Source organism: Amyelois transitella, chromosome 5 (genome assembly GCF_032362555.1).
Source record: "Amyelois transitella isolate CPQ chromosome 5, ilAmyTran1.1, whole genome shotgun sequence".
NCBI lineage: Eukaryota > Metazoa > Arthropoda > Insecta > Lepidoptera > Pyralidae > Amyelois > Amyelois transitella.
The window spans coordinates 10,070,059-10,090,543 of record NC_083508.1 but is presented as its reverse complement, the minus strand read 5'-3'; the positions used below and the strand labels follow the sequence as shown (position 1 = coordinate 10,090,543).

At 33.6% G+C, this 20,485-nt stretch overlaps 1 protein-coding gene across 1 annotated transcript in view; it reads right to left on the bottom strand.

The window, feature by feature from the left end:
* Positions 1-19,708, bottom strand: part of LOC106134512 (protein downstream neighbor of son homolog) — a 140,326-nt gene extending 120,618 nt beyond the window's left edge. Inside the window, exon 1 of the mRNA XM_060944481.1 lies at positions 19,684-19,708. The gene's annotated coding sequence lies outside the window, so the exon portion shown is untranslated. The remainder of the gene's footprint in view (positions 1-19,683) is intronic.
* Positions 19,709-20,485: the final 777 nt, after the last annotated feature.

Sequence of the window (20,485 nt, the reverse complement as noted above, 5' to 3'; positions counted from 1 at the left end):
CAATCATTCAACGCGAAAGTTTAAAAGTATCTTATCGAGATATTGTGTAACGATGTGGCAAAGCTTTTCTCAACTAGTCATGTTTTTATTCTTATAAACTGCGGACTAGCTGGCTACGGGTCACGGCCGGCCGCAGTAGCCAACTTAGCGCGAAATCCAATTACGGGTCAGACTTCACACCGGCGGAACACGGTACCTATTACGGTAGGTATTTATTTTCACACCTTGTTAGTCATTACCGAACCATATTTCACTAAGCGTGTGTACTAATTAACTAGCGTGTAGTGGAGCGTCGGTGGTTATGAAGTTAAAGGTTGAGGTTATGTTATCGGCGTCTAAAATACTCGGGTTATTTTACTGCAGCCATGCTTGTACAATCAACAGCATATCAACATATCCAAATTCACTGCAAATTCGCCATTATAACACTGTCATAGAGTTAAATGCAGAGTAAATTGATATGCGGTTGACTGTAAACCTAAAAATTAATTACCAGTGTAGATATTCTGAATTACGATGATTTGTTTTAATGCTAACCAATGCTTTAATTTTCAATTTAACGCAAGGATCAACAGTAATCATTTATTGGGGTCACAAGATGGCTGCAGAAGCAAGTAAGCTGCCAATAATTTCAGTAGTTGAGATTGTATCCATGTAAATTTTCCGTCAGTCATTCTGTTTAAAAGTAAGACAAATTATAGATTTTATAAAATATAAACAAAGAAGACAATGACTAGGGATGTTTGGAAGAAGGGGGAGATATTACTTCAGCAGAGTCAATATAATCATATCCGTAAGTACATCATATCCGGGTACTATATATGTTCAACTTTTAGATTTTGGTTCCTTTTAATGCACAGAACATAGCAGATTGCTTTTTTAATGAAGGTGTTTTCGGTATGGTCCTGTCTTTAAGGGAATTGAAAATTCCACGTCGTGAATAATAAAAATTAGTCCAGTCTCGTCCCGCTTCGGCTGCCTTCTCAGGTAAACTCAAGTTTAATTGAAAAATGGGGAAGTTTTAAGGCGACCGACAAAGGAACACCCAACTAGATACTCAGAGTAAGTTTCGTTTACGTACAAACTACTCCGTTTTTACAAATGTTACATTTTCATTTTCGTTATTTTAAGAAATGTTTTTCGTTTCTCTGTATCGACTACCGTGTCGAAGGGTAAGTTCCTAGTTCTTGAACTTGTAAGAAAGATAAAATACGGTGTTTTATTATGGCGAAAAAGATTAATGGATTTCTTAAAATTTTGTTTAAGACAAAAATAAGAAAAATCTAGACATGATATTGTCAACTGACGTGTTAAATAAATATCTGATAGTCTTTAACTTTAACCGACAAATGACTAAATCAATTTACGTCATGATAATTTCACTAATAATTTCGCGATATTCCTTTGAAACAAAGTTACATTCGCTTTTAAATTAAAACTTTTATTAATAAACACACCACGTGTTCATTGAAACAAACATTTTACTCCGAAATCAAGTAGTAACAAAGAGCAGATCCTGTGTAATGAGATAACTTGTGTCTCATAAGGATTTACTTCCTCGTTGTGTTGAATGTATGGCTCCAACCCTCATTCATTTCATTCATTCCCATTCATTCAGTAAAGGCGTAAGGGTGGTAGCTCACTACACAATCCTGCAAACTCGTGAAACTTTTAGCAAAAAAATTACATACCTCAAGCTTTTGATAAAAAAATCTTAAAAAGTATTCTATAAATTTTAGCCCTTAAATTCCTTCAGAATATGTTTTACAAACACTTTCAATAGAATTGAATATGAATTCATAATACAAACACTTTCAATAGCATTCATTCTGATCTTCCATACAACGAGGCTGAATGTCTAAAACGTGTGGTATGATAAAAATAATTTTCATTTGCCGACTTTGATAAAACCTTGCTGATATTTATCAGTTACTCCATATAAAATACCTATACCTGCCCCGTAGCAAGGCACACGCAACGCTGTTTTAATCGTTCGTAAATAGTTTTTGAAACGATAAAAACAGCGAGACGCTATTTCGATTTTTATAATGACGGGAAACAGGATAGTGGTGTGTTTTCATGCTGCGGGTGCAAAAATCCCACCTGCTACTTTGAAGCAAGCTCGGTCTGGTAAAATTTGTCGCCATATTTTTATAAATCTTACCACAGTCATATTACAAAAAATAACTTTCTTCATGCGCTAGGTGTATAAGTGGGCTGCGACCTCAAGAAAATGGTAGGTCCACAAACTAAACTTTGAGAATAGCCAAGATTCGAGTCACCTGTCACCAATACCGATGTCGACATTTGGCACCAACGCTCCCTAAATTTGATTACGTTTTTACTACTTCGTGAAACTAATATTACTAAAACTACTAACTAAGATGAGGGTATGCAGATTTAGTTCAATTACCGTACTGTACGCCGGACAATGTCGTAACTTAACTATTATAAATTCACTGTGTCACATGCCTGCAATGCGATAAGCTTATTCATCTAATGCAAGAAAAAACGTCGTAAAGGTCAATCAAGGGAATGACTTATACACAATTCTTCTATTATGCGATGAGATAGCAACTTGTCACTAAGTATAATTTTATATTAATAATCTGATCCCATCATAAAGAATGGCTTTACGACTAAACGTGGCTCTTGTATCTTTTCAAGACTATTTATTTATCTTTTCAAGGCTACTTTAAATTATGTGGTTAATATAGCGTTATAATAACACAACGTAAAGGTTTCCTCACAACTCAGTCTCTACTCCAAACAATATTACAAGTTACAACCGGACATATCATTCTAAGTTGAGACAGCAATATCTTAACTTGCTAGGGTTGTCGCAAGTTTAATTTAACATCGACATCTGTTCGGGACACTGATTGGCAGCCCTGATCCCTTCGGCTGTTGCATTTTAAAATAACACCTGTTACAGTTGTGGGTTTGTTCCGACTAAATGAGAAAGTTGGATGTTTCGATATTTTAGGTGGAAAACTTTGTGGTGATGGACACGATTGAATTTGTCCATACAATACAGCCTATGATAGAGCGTCGGTTAGGATAGATGCGCACGGCTAACTTATTTTTTCTCATCAGGTTTCGTTCTACTCAGCTACGTCCACTAAATGTTGAGTATTTGAGATGTATTTGTTCGCTTTTTAGTCGTTTCCTAAGACATTCATTCCTTTTTAAATAAATGAATGACCTAAATACTTGCAGAGCAAACATAGCCATATTTAATAATATTCTATGTATAAATAGACAAAGCAGAATTAAAGCTAAAAGCTTGCCACAGATACAAAATGAAAGTTTAAAAAACAGCCCGTAGCGAAATTTATTTGCAGTTCACACACTGGCTAACGTACGTTTGTATTTCTGTGCTGGAATTCTCTTGAACCATGTTTTTGAAGTAACAACTGAAAATATACGGTATTTGGAACACTACGTTTTTTAAGAGGATTTATTTCTATACGTTTTGAGATGGCCCGTATTTTAATCGTTTAGTTCAAAAAGAAATATAATTTTCTTCTTCAAGTATTTTTTTTGGTCGTTTTGGATTAATGTATGAAACATGGAATTAAAATAGACATGCCACGAAATTACCGGCTAACGTTGTTGGCGGAATTATAATATTTGGTGAAATTTGGTGGAAATATGTAAATAATTACAATTCTTAAATGCTAATTCAATTACTCGTGTATATAATTTAAAAAAATGTATAGTAAAAGCCAATAAACTTAATAATAATGTGTAGTATCTCTTATTTTGCCAAAATTGTATTGACATCCAATGTTGGTATCATTTGGAAATGAGATCAAAACTTAGTTGTATAAAAGTCAGTGACAACTTATTAATTATTAAAAATACTCTTCTAACATGCAAGTTTAGTACATGGAAGTCTTAACGTCTAAGCCTCTAAATGAGCCCGTCATTTAGTCTCCTTACCTCAGCAACCCCAAATGGTTATTGTGGTGATTAACATGTTATTGTGCTTAGTTTTAAAATTTCCACAGGGTGTTTGAAATACCTACAGTTGACACTTTTAGTGCAAAATCTAATTTAAAAGAGTTTAAATATATTTTGTTTGAAAAGTATAAACTAAAAAATAATTGGACTGGTTTTGACGAAAAACTTGTGCGCATAGAATATTTTATATATTAGAAGGTTTATTTTATTCTAGGGGAGCGAAGCCCCACAAAAAGCTTGTTTCAAATAATACGTAAAAGATATAATAAAAAAAGTTCATTTAAAAAAAATATGGTAGTTATAAGATCACAAACTACCTGGGATTTACTTCAACAACTGGCTGGAACAAAACTACGGTTTTGAGGTCATTTCTGTAAAAAAAAACTTTGACAATCATTTATTTAGTAAGTTTTATTAGTAGATAATTGAAGCTATATTTTTTTTGGGGACTCGACGCAATACTTTTATTATCCTCTTCTTAAAAGCCTTTTCCTACTCCTACTTATAATTAAAATATTTCCATACGGTACGCCCTTTGGATTGTTAAAGGGCGCAACTTTTTTTTTATATTCGTCCAGTATTATGCATTTTTATCCATTGTTTATACAAAAAGTCGTTATTTAAGTAATAAATAGTTGTTAATTTTTTCTCCATGTTTTTATCCAAAAGCACAGCGTCTTGGCGACACTTAATCATCTGAGCGGAGGATCCTCAGATTCCTGTTTTAATTGGTAACAAGATATTGGCAAATGAGGGTCTAAAACATTATTATATGATTGTGTTATGACGCCTAATTTTTAACGCCATATTTGTTATACGTGACCATAGTTTACCATTTTATTTTATAAAATGTTACCTTTGTAATGTGAAGTAAATTATAAGGTGGACTCTTCAAATTTTAGTACATTTCGGATTGCCAGTATATCTGAAACGATATGAATAAAAATGTGCAATAAAAAACTAAATTTGATTTTACACGATAGAATTTTATTGGAGGTCGGAAAAATGCGAAATTGGATTTTACAGGATAAATTTTTATCAGAACTTGGATATATTCCCTGGAAGCATATCACTAATCGGGAATGGGACGCACAGCCATAAATCTAACTAGATAGCGCAAATGCACTAACATTATTGTGTCGGATAGTATAAAACAAAAATACTCCATGTCTCTCTCGTAAATGTCACATTTTCACCTGATACAAAAACGTGGTGCTTTTGATAACAGATTCAGAAAATTCAACACTTAGTGTGTTCATCCCAATCATACAGACCAGAATTACGGCCGTAGGATATCTCCGTTAGTCCTCACTTATAACGACGTAATCGGAATAAACACCAGAATGTTGATTTCTTATCTACTTAAGTGTGTTGGATCTTACCTGAGGATTTTATTGGCATTATGAATCTTATTTGTTTGGCAGCTTAATTATTGCATTTATTGATATGTTGTTTAAAAGGTGTTAAATTTTTTCATTTACAAATGGCACAGTTATTTTTAATAATTTTAAATTTTTTAAATGGACTTTCCCATCATATTTTCAAAAAATATAAAACATTTGTGGCGTCAAAATTGAAATTAAAAAGTCACGTATTTTTAGTTTATTCTGTAACGTTATTAACTAATTTATATTTAAAGACCGTGCCTAATCCCTTTTGTGCGATCTAGCTGTACATATGTCTATGTTACTGAGATATGGCACACATAGAGAAGCATGCAATTTATTTCACTTCCCAATCACTGCAACTAGTTCATTTCCACTGTGATCACGCCAGGTTATTAGCTGTTTTCGCAAAACTGAAATTTGACTGTTTCAACTGGGTTTTGGAATACAACGTATTTACCTATTTTTTTTATTTATACATACATACATACATACATAAAATCACGCCTCTTTCCCGGAGGGGTAGGCAGAGACTACCTCCCTCTACTCGCCACGATCTCTGCATACTTCTTTCGCTTCATCCACATTCATAACTCTCTTCATACAAGCTCGGCGGTTTCGGGTACTTTTGACCTGACCCTTTACCAGGACGTCCTTAATTTGATCAAGATACGTTCGTCTAGGTCTTCCCACTCCGACCTATCCCTCCACACTCTCCTTGTATATCTGCTTAGTCAACCTGCTTTCATTCATCCTCTCCAAATGACCGAACCATCTTAACATACCCTTTTCTATTCCTGTAACTACATCTTCTTTCACATCACAACATTCCCTTATCACGCTGTTCCTTATCCTGTCACTCAATTTCACACCCATCATACTCCTTAACTCTCATTTATTTATATGTCTTTCAATTTATATTATTGCTATTGGTATGTACTTTTTAAATAGTTTCACCTTCATTTGCAAATATATTCTATGTTTATGTTTTTTTTATGTTCGTACTTTTTATAGCGGAAGACAATGTAACCATAACAATAGTCCTTTCTCATAAACTTGTCAAGAAAAGTTGCATGAATTTAGACCGAGAATATTTAGTCTATATTCAAATGCGTCTTACAAAGCAATCAGTCTACACTGATCTGATTGTGGTCAGATAGCTCTTCCGTGCGAGTGAGTGAGTGAGCAAATGGAGCCTAAAGTGAACGATAATCGTCCGCTCCACTTGCGATTACGAATGTTTCTAAAGTAGCTTCCATATTTTTTTTTAATTAATGAACCTGTTAATTCACATGTTTCTGTCAGTTGTCAATATGCGATTAATAAGTTAAGAATTTTTTTATAAGTATTTTCGTTTATACATATTTTCAACTGAGTATATTCCATCCCTCGTCGCATGACATGTGCGACGCTAAACTATCGCTTTCCTGTTTTAAGTCATAATAAAAAGCGAAACAGTGATAGGATTTCGCAGGATTTAAACGGAGTCTCGCGCGCCATGCTGTGGGGGCAGTGTTGATAATTGCATTTTTATTTATGCGGATAACGATGTCATGTCAAACATGAATGAAAAAGGAGATACTTATTTGAGACGGTAAATATCTAGTTTGCATTCAAAAGCATCTTACAAAGCAATCACTACATTCTGATGCTACTGATCTGATCGTGGTCAGATAGTCCCTCCGTGTAAGTGAGGCGCAAATGGAGCCTAAAGTGAACGATAATCGTCTGCTCCACTTGCGATTACGAATACCGAAGCTTTGTGAATCGGACCCTATGTATTTCCGATGATACAGTCGACAACAAAGTTAACATACAGAAATAAAATCACATAAATCATAAAAACATTTTTAAGCTTCATCCACATTTATTGTATCTTCATGCAAAATCGTCGATTTGGAGAACTCTTGACTGGACCTTTTGCTAGGACTTCGCCGATTTGATAAAGCTACATACGTCTAGGTATACCTTTCTCTTTCAACTTTGAATGTATCATATCCACAAAATATCACACTCTCGTTGTATATTTGCTTTTTTTTCAACACGATTATGTTATCCAGGTTGTAATAACCATCGAGTCTTGTGGCTATTAGCTAAATTTAAGTGTTCAAGTTGTGATTCAATAAAAAAAAACCAAATAATTTGAAACTTTCTTCCCAGATTAGTTGGAGAAATAATATTTGTAAATCTTTTTGTCCCTGTGTTATAATGCGACGTGCGAAATAGTGATTCTCTCAATCCCGTGCGACTGATGTATTACAGTAGAATTTGTTATGAACGTTTCGCGAGAAAACTATTGTTTTCTGTCGAGCTATTCAATATTTTATGAGCTGATCGAGGACAGAATATTCAATGAAAGTTATGTGCTATGTTGGGAGTTGTTGTTTAGGGCATTGAATAAGTTTTAAGATACTAAAAGTAGACATTATAAAAGGAAAAATAGTAGCATTAAATTAATAACTGAACCATGAACATGCTACCATATCTCTGGTTAAGTAAAATTTGTGTTGGTTACTGACACCGTTATTGCTGTTAGTAGTGATTATATTTTTGTGCGTTTATTTTAAAATTTTATTTCACTTCTACTAAATCAATCTGATAAATAAAGCGTATAATGCGTCTCTGGAAGAAGCATATTAAATTGTGATAGCAAAAAGGGAATAAAAAGTAAAATTTCTTACTTTTCACAAATAAAAAATTTATTAAGTGTAAGCATTGTTTTTTGTATCTGCAATTCCTTTATTACACTTCGTTGTAGAACCAATGAAAAACCTAAGCATCCGCTATTTAAAAAGGCATTTTAATTGGTACAGCTTTTTGATTAAAACAAGAGTTTGGCCGTAATAAATCTTAAAGTCGCTTGGCTCGTGTGAAAACCTTCTGAAAAGGTGTACTTAGACGCGATTCATCGGCATAATTACTTGGCTAAGTAGATCCGATTGAAGGGGATTATAACATCGTCAGCTCTACTCTAGTTTTAAATATCATAGATTTATAAGACCGTAATTAATTTCACTTATGACTTCGTTATTGCCTTCACTGGTTTCCAAAATTGTATAGCACACTGGCCGGTAAGAAAGATGCAAGTATTTAATGAAAGAAAAATGGTGATAGTCAATGGTTGATTTTCACGACACAATGAGATTTTTATACTTTTCGTTTTGTACTACATTTAACTTTTTTTTCCATCGTGCAGTATTTTTATTCTCCTGATATAAGCTCTTAACATGCCGTGTGGTTTCCGGCACCGATGGAAGAAAATAGGATCACTCCGTTTCCATGGGTGTCGTAAACGGCGACTAAAGGATAGGCTTATAAACTTGGGATTCTTTTGGTAGGCGATGGGTCAGCAACATGTTACTGATTATTATTATGTATGACTTTAATTTATACAACCAGTAAATATAACGGCAACTACAGTATTAAAAAATCTTTACCAGCCCACACCCCAAACAGCTGGGTACAGATATTTATAATTTTTAGTATTGTAATTTGGCATGTACCTTCCTTATGTGGTCTAGGGGTGCACTACAAGAGTAACTCCCGAGATTCCCGCAGGAACGGAAATTTGACGGAGTTGTCGCGGGCGGTCTGTAATTGTGTTACATTTTTCAAAATCTTATGGATGCAAAAAAAGCAACAGATAAGTACTTAATTATTGGTATTAAATTGAATTACCTTCACTAATTACGTATAAATTACAAGAATAACCGTTTCAAAATATATCTATCCCTTTTTCTAATGAAAAATTCCTTTCAATTAATATCACCTAAGCTTTAAATATACAAGAGGTGTCTGAAGCCCGATGAAATTAATATTTGCTGTATAAATATTTCCTATAGATAATTGATTTAAAATTTTCAATTTTCTTGTCTTCCGTCAAAGTAAACATTTTAAACAAACTGACAAACAAGGTTCTTGAGTTCCGACTTATTTTTAGACCAGATACAAATTTTTTTATAACTTAATTATAAAAGTAACATATATAAATAGTAACTGCTTATGTCAGGTGAAATTTGCATATTGCATCTCGTGTCCAGGCGCATCTGGCTGCCTTTTTATTATTCCCGCGGGAACGGGTACAACTTGATTTTACTTTAAAGCCGCCGAGCTATCGGCGAAAGGTAGTATTCTTTTATGAGAAAAATAACCTTTCATACATATATAATCACGCCTCTTTCCCGAAGCGGTAGGCAGAGACTACATCCTTCCACTTACCACGATCCCTGCATACTTCTTTGGCTCGTCGGTTTCGGGTACTCTTGACCTGATCTTTTGCTAGAACCGGAGATAGTTTTAAGATCAAGATACGTTCGTCTAGGCCGACTCACTCCACCAGTCCCATTCACACTCCCTCCATTGCTTAGTCAACCTTCTTTCATTCACCCTCTCGACATGATCATCCAAAGACCTCTCATCCATCAACTGGCATATCCCATCAATTTTATAATTCATTCTTTCTCTTACATTCATCGTCGCAAAACGGTTTTCTCTCTTCTTCTTTCTCACTCTCCTGAAACTTAGTTGATATATTCTTGTTTTGCAGGATTCCAATAGGTATAAAGTTTCTCTATTTCTTTAGTTTATTTAGTTCTCTATTCTTATTTTAGGCGATGGGCTAGCAACCTGTCGCTATTTGAATCTCGATCAGCTGGAGTTGGCCTTTCAGTCTTTTCAGACTGTTGGTTTTTTCTACTTCGTAAGGGATAGGGACGTGATTATATGTATATATAAAAATATGCGTCGTGTGGTTCCAGGCACCAAAATAAAAAAATATAGAGCCATTCCATCTTTGTCCTATGGATGTCGTAAAAGGCGACTTAAGGATAGGCTTAAAAACTTGGGATTCTTTTTTTAGGCGACGGGCTAGCAGCCTGTCACTATTTGAATCTCAATTCTATCTTAAAGCCAAATAGCTGAACGTGGCCTATCAGTCTTTTCAAGATTGTTGGCTCTGCCTACCACGCAAGAGATAAAGACGTGATTATATGTATGTATAAAAATATCATCTGACAAGATTAAAATACCGTGTGTATAATATTTATTTTGCGCTTTCAGCTTTTTTGTAATGAATGCTTCAAATTGTCAGGAGCCACACGCATGTAATTAAGTAAACGAGGTGCTTATTCTGCTTATGCTTACTAAGCGAGCCTGTTTTCATTCCAAATACTATAATTATATTTATACGTTCATCTCAATGGGCATAGAACTTTTATGAAAACTGTTCCATTTCAGATAAATTATTATTTATAAAATTATTATGTCTATATTATTACCTATTGACTCATGTTTTTACTATTGATGTGAAAGTCTTGACAAGATGTTTTAGAATATTTAGTGTTCAACTCTAACTAATGGTGCATTTATTTTTATACCATTGCTATTAGTATGATTTTTTGTTACAAGTGACTGTAATAAAATTTATTATGTACGTTTATGTAGTTATTATCATAATATAAATAAAAATATTGCATTAAATACTATAAATATCGAATGATGTAATTGCAAACACATAGTTCTGTGACCGATGGCAGCATAACACTATTTCTAGTCTAATACCTATCCGCCATAGAGTTGTTATTGTTAATTGGAGTGCGTATATTCAAATTAAAATCATAATCCGCTCCTATGATAGTTAAATCATAAGTTCAGTTACATTCTGATAAACAAAAAGATACAATTTAATATATTTTCAAAGTGACTCGTCGAAATTAAATTTCAACCAATCTCTCACTTTGTAAAGGTAATACGACGAAAAAAGCGATAACTGTCTAAATCCGTTTGACTAGAATCCAAAAAAAAACACTTCAGTAAACTGATAAATTTATTTAATTTTTTTGACAGCATTTTTTGTAATGTCATCTTCTTGGCTCAAGTCGTCACCTCTCTGAAAAGGCGGTAGGTTGTCTGAAAAGTCTAGTTGTACACAAGCAACCCTAATCCACACAGTCAGATTGGGGTCGTTTTGTTTAAAACTGGACCTTGGTTTTCTCACTGTAAAAACATCAAAAGTATGTAAGTTACTCAAAGAAAATCATTGATAGGTACATTTGAACCTGTGTGTGAAAACTTTGGAACAATTTTTTGTCAATAAAGCTTTAAGCTGGTTACGCACTCTTCTTTTATTGACAATGCAATGGGCCGACCTGGGTCAGTCACAGCTGCCCCGGACCGCAACCACTGCGTCTGCGGTCCGCCTTATATTGCCTGGACGTACGGCCTAAATATACTGACTGTATAATAACAAAAGATATATCCATTCCATTCCATATCCATTCTTCTTTTCTAATTTTAAAAAGAGGAAAGATACATGTTACACTTATTTTCAAGGTTTTGTGGTGCTGATGAGTTACTAAAGTAGACCTACATTGTGCCTGCAGAGTGTACTTATAAAATAGAATATTAGATGAAACAGATAAAAAAATACATTTTAGAGGAAAAAAAGAAAAAAATATATAAAATTACAGAGGAGTTAAATATTCGAGATAAATTCTCACTGTAAAGAGTAATACTCGTATCATTAAAAATCGTTGGGCATAAAATTGAACTTGTAGCCAGCGGGAGTATTCACGAATTTTGATAAGGTTTAAGTCTTCCCCCCTCTCTCCCTCAGGTAAATCGGAGAAAGAAGAGAAAAGATAAGAAATATGTCTTGTCACCATCATTGAATAGCCGCCCAGATTTAATGCAGGCTAATATTTATACAACCAACATGCAAAGTGCAGTTCTACTGTTTCTAAGATCTGAGTAAATAATTAAATTGTTACTATTGTTGTAAGGTAAACAGTTTTGGTTGTTAGGTAAACAACTCTATTTATAGCATTGTTAAACATAAGCAAAAGTGGACAAAATTATTATTTAAAGAAGAAACTGATACAAGTATTCTTTCCAAAGAGCTTTCGAAATAATGCAATGTGTTTTATACGAGTTAAGTATTTCTATGTCTTAACTTAGGGTAAATATTATAATTATTATATTAAATGGACATTTATTGATATTATAATAATAACCTAGTACTAAAATAATGATATTCTTGGAAACATGCAGAAAAAACACTTTAAATCTTAGTCGATTTTAATGTACAAGGTAACTGGAGAATTCTTAAAATTATCCAGGACATTTTATATATTCGATGTTCTTTGACCACCAGAAGACAAATCAAAATAAAAGTTTATAATCGTGGCAATGAGGTTTTTAGTCAATAATAAAAACACGAATAATGTCAAAGTTTTACAGGAAAATGTAACTTTAAAAGGACTCTTTATCATATAGAAAAACTGCATCTATATAATTTCTCTTATCGGTTATGCAAATAGTCTTAATACTGTTTAAACATTATTTTCATGCCATGTTTGGGCATGTTAACATATTCCAAACATGGACGTTATTTGCTTATGATTGCACCAAAATATTTGATTATGTCTAAAGCGTTACTCTATATTGTTTCGTTCGTTTGCTCTGTGCAAACTGTACATGCGGTAAGCCAGGTAATATTATAACAGTGATAAATTCGGTCGATTACCCCTTAATAAGTAGGTTCATGTAGTTATTTTTGATGTATGACCTACTTTCAAACGCTAAATTTAAGTAAGGCTTTTAATCACAACATATGTAAATGCGGTGTGGTATAGACGGTGTCTCACCTGTTATCTGGATCTAATGTTCCAACATTACATCATCATACAAGCGACAACTATACGCATGTGATAGAAACAACGGTAAACTTGAGAGCTGGTAGCTTTTCTGTCCAACGTATTAGTTGCGCGATACAGCACGGGAACGCTGCCAGTATCCTGGGCACTGCCTTTATTTAGCGCATTAGGAGAACGGAAGCCACTTCATGTAAAAGCCTGACATTTCCATTTACTCGTCATGGTCACAGGGTGCATGGGTGATGGTGATAACGAACATATACACACATATATCTTTCCCTGATGAAGGGGTAGACTGAGATCACATCCATTAAAGATAGTTTTTTTTATAATCTTATAATTCTTAATTTAGGTGTTGAGTAGCAACCTGTCAACAGCTATAAATCTCAATTCAATCATTAAGCCAACCCGCAAAATTGTGGCCTTTGAGTCTTGTGCCTAATGGCTCTATCTTTATGAGGTAAATATGTGATATGTAACTATGATTGTACAAAATTATTTTAAGCTTTGTGGATATTAAAGACATTCATTAAGATATCGAGATCTTATCAGCACATCTTCGAGCACAGACGACTTCGTGAACGCAGATAGGGGTGCTATTCTTGACTTTAATGTGTCACTGAAAATCCGTGAGACGAATGATTATCGTTCGATATTGAAATACGTCCAACATTGAATAGTTGATCATTCGATATCGACACTGAATTTAATAATACCTCCCCTGATGGCAGATAAGGCACGAGACTCTTCGGCTCCACTTATTAGATGCCAAATCACCTCGTTGTCACCCGCGCGCCCCTACATTAAAGGACACAATGTCCGTGGTACAGGCAAGAACTTAAATAAATTAAAAATAATAGCTTCTTTAAAAAAAACCTTTCAGCGCACTTTAAATTTAATTTTTAGAACGTCCTGTTTATATAATTAGTTTGGATAAAAAATAACCATAAAATTTATTAAAACTGATAAGCATTGATACCTATTTGTACTAATCTTATGTGCGTAGAAATTCATTTTGAAAACCTTTTTATTATAAAGTTTGTTCAAAGGAGGAATTTAAAAATATTCTGATAACATTTTTGTCTTGACAGTATTATTGGAAATTCTTCAAGAATAAAGTCCATAGGACATTTTTAATAGAGTATCTGTGTGTGGTTCCCGTATTGCCGTGTGGTTACCGGCACTTTGCCTTATGGTTCCCGGCACTCTACACTGAATCCTTCCATATCTTTACCATGGATGTCGTAAAAGGCAATTAAGGGAAAGCCTTTTAAACTTGGGTTTCTGCCCCGCAAGAGATATAATCGTGATTATATGTATGTGTAAGCGTTATATTAAAGTAAAATTAACGAAATAATTAACCTAAGCGAAATACATATGACTTCAGATTTTTCACACAGAAATACTTAGAAGTCTTATTTAACAAAGCTGAAATATCTGTAAAAATCTTCAATTTCATCTCACTTGACAAAATACGAGCAAGTAAATGCGACTTAAACCTAATTCTTATTTCGCCATTCGCCGCCCTTGTCTCGGAAAGTTAAATTAGATAATTAGACCCGTAAGAATAAAACTTTTATAGGCCACTTTAAATACGGTGGAATAATTAATACCTACTTGAAGCGTTAAGTGCATCTTTGTTAATTGGACATAATACATTTTGTACATACATTTCTCAAAAAGAACGGAATTAATTTAACTTCATTGCGTAATTATTATAAAGATGATGATAGAGATACCTACTCTAAATCTATTTGTGTACGTAAATAAAGAAGATTTAGACAAATTTAGAAAGACAAAACTTTAATCATAGACGTAGAAAATAAAGGCAGACAGAGTATTACTATACGGTAAAATGAAGCACCCACTGTATATATACACGCCTCACCCACACACTCTCACCAATAGTGTGACAATCGGCCGCTATTACGTCATATGTCACTAATCATGCGTACAATGCTGCCATTACGATGCTTCACTTTTTTTTCAAGCCACACTACGTCCGCTTCTTTTTCTACGTCTATAACTTAAATAATATTATAACCATAGGAGTTTTTCGGGTTAAACTTTGCACTGAATACCTTGTAAAGACCAGATGACAGTCACTGTTACTTTTTTGTGATTGACATCTTAAATTAAGTAGTAGCTAAAAATTGTTTACAAATATATGTATTTAAATTCAGCTATTATATTTAGATATGCTGAATGACTTTGTTTCTTGTTTTAAAGTTATTTTGACTTAAGAATGACATTTAAACAATTTAATAAACTTCATTAAATAATATTGGAACTGTCGTGAAGATCATTTTCTTTATGTCAAATGTCAAAATCTTGATTATGAAGTTATAATTCCATTACTTAGATGTCAGTCAAATTAAATTAATTTGGAGTGTTCTTTTTAAGTCCACGAGGCTGTTTCCTTTTTCTTTTCAAAAATTAACAAAGCAAGATAAAAAACTTTAAGTAGGTATTTGCAGTATTTATCTGGCAATGCGATACTTATTTGTGTTATGTGTTTACAAATTGAATTATATTTTTTTATGATTAATCAAAATTGCACCCCAGAAGTATTAAAAACCATCTGAAACTAGTTTTTTAAAGCAACTAACAAAAACATTATTTCGAAATTAGAATTCCTAAAAGTTTAAATATTAGTAATATCATGGCGTGTTCTCTTGTTGCACCCTTTTTTTCCTATTTTCCAGTTCGTTCGGTCTACATCGTCTTCATTTACAGACAGTTTAATTATTACATAAACTCTATAGTTAGGTTAAAAATGGCTTTCGTGTCTAGTGATATAAACTTTGAAATCAGGTATTTAAACAAGGCATATAAACTTTGAAATCACTTCTTATTCCTCAGTTATTTAAAAATACTCTATTGCACAATAATATCCATCAACGAGTGATCCAAACTTTATTAAAACCTCATTTGCAGCATTGCTTCTTGAAAATGTTCCGTTTTCGTCATTTAGCAGACAAAATAACTCTAGAGTTGAAATAATCGCTTTCAGAGAGTCAGTGAACGCTATTATAATACTCATTTAAATATAAGAGAGACGCGTCGAGTCTGTAGTATATTTTAAATTTTCAGAATAAAAAAGTTACAATAATTGTTATTATAATTAATACAGCTTATAAATTTTTTAAAAGCTATGACAAAAGATTAATGCAAATATTTTAAACGAATAAAAAGATATTGAGCTCGTAAACTTATTGAAGATCTTTCCGATTTTTTGCGAATATTATCTGTTTTTTCCCGTCGCAAATAACAAATAATATTCATAGAAATTGGTCTTATAAAAAAGTAATTATACCGATTGCTTTAATAATATTATTGCTGAATTTAGCTAATAACTTTATGTAAAGTAAGTGAGTACTTAGCAAACCCTAAAGACGTCAGCTGATTTTTTAAAAGTCATATTAAAATAATATCAACCAATTGATTAATAGCGTCGATCAGCAATTGCTGTTCAGTACCGATATGAAAAATTCAATCACAAGGATAATAAACTACAACTTAAACTGCGGTGAAATCCGCTTTGACACGCGTGGTATAAAAATGGAGGCATTTTAAAAGGTATTATCTCTGATCGGCGTGCGTCACAGAGTTTGGAAAGAGAGAGAGGATTTGTTTAACCGCCAGTTTCCCGCCAAAGAATCCACCTGACGTCGTTATTTTAGCACAATGCACTCTTTGAATCACAGAGTTCTTGTTAGTGACCTAAATAATACATAATATTAGGTGTACATGAAATAAACCTTATCAACGCATGAGGGATCATTTCCAATAATGAGAAATGAGAAAGAGAGAGAATTCTTTCTATTCTTTCTTGAGCAAAATGAATGACTGAAATTCATTTCAGTCGTGTTTGGCATCCGAGTAACATAATGAACACCGTGTATTCAATCTACATACTAATTCAATTAAATAAACAGTTAATAATGTTGTAGCCTGATCCCAATAATACAATAACTTTATAAGTTCAAACCTAAGTGGTCTGTTCCCGTGTAGTTTTAAACTAAAGCAATTTACAGCTTTATTGATAATGCGAATTCTTCCAACCTTTGGAGATTGTTAAGAGAAATTAAAGTAAAAGCGACGTCTCCTCTCTTCAGTCCTCTGTGTTCAGGCTTAGCACGCTTGATTAACATTTTATTAATAACCAATGACGTAGCTGAAGCTATATCACTGAAGGATGATCTCGTGTAATCTACTTCGCCAACTGGCTTACAGTTTCAGTATAGTTTGGCGGTATTTTTGGAACTGTATCATTATGAGTTAAGTATTGGTCGGTCTTGATATTAAGATATATTTTAGGGTAGGTATTTTTGGGTACTTATAAACCTCTTGCGTTACTGCGTGACTGACTGACAGATAACGTACAGCGGAAACTACTATAAGACTTCCAAATATGGTTATTTTTTATATTTAATCATAATCTTTTAGGTATATTATAGGTATTTGACGGCCACCGTGGCGCAGCGGTAGTACGCTTGTCTGTGACACCAGAGATCCAGGGTTCGAATCCCGGCCAGGGCATGATGTGAAAAGAACATTTTCTGATTGGTCTCTTGCATGTTTATCTACATAAGTATTTATTATAAAATATAGTATCGTTGAGTTAGTATCTCGTAGCACAAGTCTCACACTTACTTCGGGACTAACTCAATCTGTGTAATTTGTCCCGTATATATTTGTTTATTTATACATAATTTTACCTTTACTTATGTTGATTTATAAACTAGAAAGCGTTCTCCGCCCTCGTTAAACAATAAATCTTGTGAACTTCCGTCCGCGCTGGAATTAAGATTTAATATAATTGACAATAGCAAAAATATTAATATTTTATGTAAAAATTCTCTACCAGTCGTACCTTTAGACCAATGCCTTCTTGACCAATTTGTGTGCCTGTAACTAACTGCCATTTTTATAATAACAACGCCAGATGGCGAAAATTAGCCTTAGAACCCTATTTTTAGATCGTAAAAAAGAAAATTATTATACCTAATAAAGTTAATTAATTACAAACTTAATTAATCATACAGCTGAAGGCGGACTTTCAGTCTTTTTAGTAAGAGTGTTGGCTGTGTCTTCCCCGCAGAGCATATTGACGTGATTATATTTATATACGTTTGTAAATACAAAGTTATTGTGTCACTTCTAAAGCAATTGTATTACTTACAATGAGAAACAAGAATAAAACGGAAGTTTACATAGTTTTATTGCTAAAACATTGGCTTGAGAAAGTTTCTACATGTAAAGGTTATGTTTTGACTAGATATCATACTAGGCATCAATAGCCTTAATCATTTATATGTTGTTTTACATTATAACATTGTGAAACTTTTTTAAATTATATTCCCCACGTCATATTCACGATTCACGAGCATTAGTTAGCAATCAGCTTAACAAATACATAAATAAAGAAGTTGACTTTGAGATGTCATTTGGATTTAAACCAGTGAATTACGCTTTTTAGTTGATGTTTCAACTAAGTTTATCACAAAGACAACCTATATTGTGTACCTCCGGCTAGTATTAGGAGTTGTCTCTGCATTATGTTTGTTGCGCATCAAGTAATTTTCTATTATTCAAGTAAGAATAATGAAGGAATTCTGAATAACAAGGAAGGCAGCTTCCAAGCGACACAGAATTACCTCTTTTATCTTCAAATCTCCATATTTAAGTCCGAGTTAAGTATAAAACAAGTTAATTTCTAAAACAAAATGCTTCTTCCTTACTTACGTACAAACCATTAGAATAGATTGCGTTTACATAATTTTGGGGCACAAAAGAAAAGTTGGATTTGAACCTCAGTCCTAGGTCATAGCGAGTTTAACAGGAAAGCAGGTAAAAGTGTTAACATTTAAATTACTCGTTATCAAAACATATTGTATTTTAAGCTGTTAGCTTAAAACATCCGAGATCCAGATCAATAAATATATAAGTACGGGATGAATTACACAGATTGAGCTTGCCTCAAAATTAGATCGATTCTTGTGGATAATAGCTCAAACATGCTAAATATTTTCACAACGTAGGTTAATCTGAAAAAAATTTCATCACGTTCTGCTCAGAAATCAAACTTGTGGTTGAGATCCAATAATTTGACCAATGCGCCAAACAAAACGTAAAATAATCTTTACTTAGACCTGTCAAGTTAAGTAAGTAAGGATGACGGCAGTAAACAGGCATTTCGACCATTCAAACTACATCCAAATTAAACCTGCTAATGATAGTTGTATGTAATAACTTTTCCCTTCGATTTTGGGCCCGCTCCCGCCTTCACTAAAACCTCAGCCTGAAAATACCGCAGGATTACTGTTTTATCTTCTTAACTGACGTAAAACAACGCGCATAATCCAATCGGGATTTGCAGAAAGTAAAGCCGCGGAAAAGTTGAGAACAGCGATCGAATTCATAATGAGACATTTGGGTTCAGATGTCAATTAATTTACATTCTTTTTTGTTTTCGGTAAACAATACTTTGGATAGAAATAAATCAAAGAGATTGAGCTAACCTCAAAGTTACTTTGAGATTTATGGGAAGCTAACGATACTCATAAAAACACATAATATTTATCTTTGGATATCTAAACATTTTTCAATTTGACATGATGACCATTATCAAAAGGAACGCCTGACCACAGGTTGAGATGCTCTTTACGTGTACTTACGCTCTTGGCATAAATTCTGGTTGGAGATGGAGTGGTGCGATTCTTTTTCTATTGGTGCTGGGAACCACACGGCACAGCAGCAGTACTTTATACTTTAGCACACAATACTATTAAGCAGTATTTCTATAGCCATATTACACCATAGAGGTAAAAACTAGGGATCATTTGATTACACAGAATAGTGTATTACATCGCGATTATGGTCCCTCGGGGGTGTTATGACAACTGTTATCGTGTGTTGCGGAAAACGCACACGATTTATAGATACTCAAGTGTGTTTCATTAACTTGTACGGATAGCATAACTATTGTTTAATATCCCATTATAATTCTTACTTTTAATATAAGTGACACTAGGTAATAAGAAATAAGCAATATTTATTTTAAAAAATTATAACACTTAAAATAGCAATTTCACTGTTTGCCACACAAGGCTATTGTCGTGACGATCAGTGAATTCCCTGAAGAACAGTAAGTAGTTCGTGCAAATAAAATGGAAGAGAGCGGCCTAGTTTAGTACGGTCATGTCTTTCGGTAGCCTGCAGGCTATCTAGGAAAGAAACATCCGAATTAACCACCTACAGCGGACCATGCCAAAGAAAACTCAACATGCTCAGCTGAAACATAAGGATGATATGAGTGCCAATGATCTTCCATCTTATGATGTTGCAGATTTAACAAAATTTAAGGAGAATCAAGCATAACAGCTATATGTGTCGGGACGGGTCACAGACGAGAGGGGGTCTAAACTAAAAAAACTAGCGACCCGCCCGGGCTTTTCACGGGTAGCATAAAGATATGAT